This window comes from Sinohyriopsis cumingii, chromosome 9 (assembly GCF_028554795.1).
Source record: "Sinohyriopsis cumingii isolate HCF-2022 chromosome 9, ASM2855479v2, whole genome shotgun sequence".
Classification (NCBI taxonomy): Eukaryota; Metazoa; Mollusca; class Bivalvia; order Unionida; family Unionidae; genus Sinohyriopsis; species Sinohyriopsis cumingii.
In genome coordinates, this window is record NC_142969.1 from 35269729 (window position 1) to 35272956 (window position 3228).

A 3228-nucleotide genomic window follows, 5' to 3' on the forward strand; every position below is an offset into this window, starting at 1 on the left:
GTAACCCCATATACTACTGTCCGCTTCCCATCTGTTTACCATTCTTGTTCACCCATAAGTATCTGAAAAATAAAGTTTATGATATATTGTATAGGAGAAACCGGACACAAGACAGCAAGCGATGAGCGCGGGGCCTCAAGTCAAAAAAATGCATTGCCTGAAGCGCGGGGCCCAAGGCGGTTATCTCGTTCGCCTTGCCCTAGGGCCGGGCCTGATTTTCCGAATTGTACGTATCAAGGTTGAACAAACATACATGTATGTTGTCCAACGTCTGTCGAATCGTCCATTGTTTAAACTTAGAATACTCCGTGGTTTTCTAAAATCGCAATCAAGAACTACTAAAGTAATTGAATTTCTTGATCCTGACCTCTGTCGTTGGCATCCATAAAATACATGTACATGCAAACCAAAATGAACAAAAGAAATAAAGAAACAAATTAAAAGAGAATATAAAGAAATGTAGTAAAATCGAAAAAACGATTTCTTCGTTTTGTTGGTTACGAACGGATGTCGATTACTGTATCATCCCATCTTGGGATGTTCCAGATCCAAGGCAGTCAGAACGATGGGTACAGCAAACAACACAACTAGTCGTTCTGATCCAGGATCCTGGCAGTCGGGACAAATAGTTCAGCCTCCTGTTCCGACACCTTATGCATATTTAATTTGTATTATTTGATGGCTTGTCTTAATTATGACATATTGCATGCACTTGTATTGATACTTGACCGTATCCAAGATCAAGTTCACTGTGTACCTGACCAGAGCCACTGATTTTGTAAACACGATAATACATAGCTTAAAGTTTCTCTTTGAAAGCGGACTTAATATTCAGATTATTATTAATGTTAGCATGTTTATCTTAATATTAATCTGGATCACATGGTCTACCTGATATTCACCGTGTTTCGTTTATATACAAGTTTTAGTAACAGATTTTATCTTGTTGATAACGTAGAATTTTCAAGAAAAGGGCTTTTGAACTTCTACCTGGTTTTTGCTATTGTGTCTTAGGTTTCTGCAAAATCTTGTTTACTTGAGAAATTATTCATTCATGCGTTATCATCTTTATCGAAATCAGTCTTATTGTTGCGTTCAGTACTTCATTTGGGTGGAATTATTTATTCAAAACATTATTCTCTGGAAATACAAAGTGCTCATCAGTAATATTCTTGGACAGAAATATTAATTTAGAATTATAGGGAATTCAGATAAGATTATTCTTGGAGTATTTTACTGCGATACATCTAAAGAATCTTAACACATAGCAACAATCCAGGCTATTAGCACATTAGCATGTTCGAGTTCGAGACTACAGGCACGCCAAAATATTCAACATTGGAACTTATTTGGAATACCACTGAAATTCATTTGTAACTTATACATTTGTACTTGTGATAAAACTTTTAGGATTATTTGAGATTTAATTCACAATGCTGTAAGTTCTTTACAAATGTTCACTTTGTATTCTATGGAAATAAATTATTTGTTGATTTTACAACACTTGTTGGTTTTCGCTCTTTTCTGTTATATTGTTAAGACCATAGCATCATTATACACTACGACCAGTTTCATCTTCTAAGCAGTCGGATGGTCCACTCGAGATTTTGTCGGAACAATGGACAGCACCAAGACAGGATTATGACCTTTCTGATGTCTAAGGTAATGTACCGCAAAGCGTAACAATTTCAAGGCAGCATGTTTTGTTGGAAATGATAAGTCATGCACTGTTTTGGGGCAAACTGTCATTCTAATTTGCAAACCTACACCACAGAGCTTGAGCTATATTCACGAATAGAGAAGATAACAAGAAGAGGACCTGAGCCCAGATCTTTGGAGAAAGTGGCATAGTGCCTAAACAAAAGGACTCTAAGCGTTTCCGCAAAGCCCGGCTTAAGCCTATTTTGAGGCGGGTGGAGCCAAGAACCTAATGCTCCTGTTGTCTTTGTACGTTACAGAAGAAAAGCATTCTAATAGGTGTACAGTTCAGAAGCAAACTGTGACAGCCCAGACTTTCGGCACGGGTTTCTTTTTGACCTATCTGAGAGAACAGAATGATTAAACTTGCGAATGCGATGGTGTTGATGACTTCAACGCCGACCATCATTCCAACTGTGACCATTAGAAGCCATTATAAACACCAGGACGAACGATGCCTTGATTAATTTGCATGTCACGAATCCAAAGACACAGTGCTGTGATTGTTATGGCTTTTGCCGCGTCTTCAAAGTCCAGGGGACCTAGGTCGACCCGATATAACAGGAGTATGGTTCTGTGGTAAAGGTGGTTTCTAAGATCATCGGCCTATGATGGTGCAGACATCTTTCACCTCCATTCTGCGATGAACTAGTTTATATTGCATTTTTTGTTTTAGGGACCAATGCAGCGCACTAACAATTCCATATGAAAGTGGTCAGGTGTATGTATGTCGAATAGGTGCTGCTTGTCGTTCAAATGTGCCCTAAGGCGTTGCTTTTTGCCACTGTGTTGTTGGCCTTTTCCTGTATTACGCGTAACAAAGGCGAGCTATCAAAGCAGTGCCGGCCCATAAGAACGTAAGATTGCATCGCCGCCTGCTATGTCTTATTATTTTAGTAGCCATATCGTCATGTGTGTCGGTGGTCTCTTATCAACACCAAATCTACGCGTGTTTAACCTTGTTGACTTGTGTCACTTTCTGAGACTGTTCTGCAGACGCATCCGTCTTCGGTTCTGTTGGGACATCCTTTGTTGATATAGCCATCCTCAGCTGTGTTATTAGTTGTGCCTGTAAGCTGCTTATTTTCAAATTTGACGTGTATATAGAAAGTACTGCTAGTTGCTTTTGGTGCTAGTATTGAGACGTGCCTATTGTAACGGTAGTAGCTGATATTTTACAAAGAAGTTTAGATTACTGGGTTCATTTTCAACTCATTCACATTACGTATATATAGGCAAAAAGTGGATTAAAGCCGCTGCGAAATTCTGAGCAGAGACGACCGTGGCCTCCCGTCTATCCTCGTAAATGGCCTAGGTCTTTACTACCTCTCCATCCCTGATTGTCATAAGGTCTGCAAAGGTAAGAGGTCAGCCTATAGATTCTTTAGCTAATCCAGAAGCGACTAACTCGGAGAGGCGGTCACGCCGTTGTTCGAGTATCGATCTGATGTAACATATGTAGTGTGTGGGAACAGGCTTGTTCGTCCATGTTAACTGCAGCCTTGTAATGGTTCTTATGAAGTTCTAAAT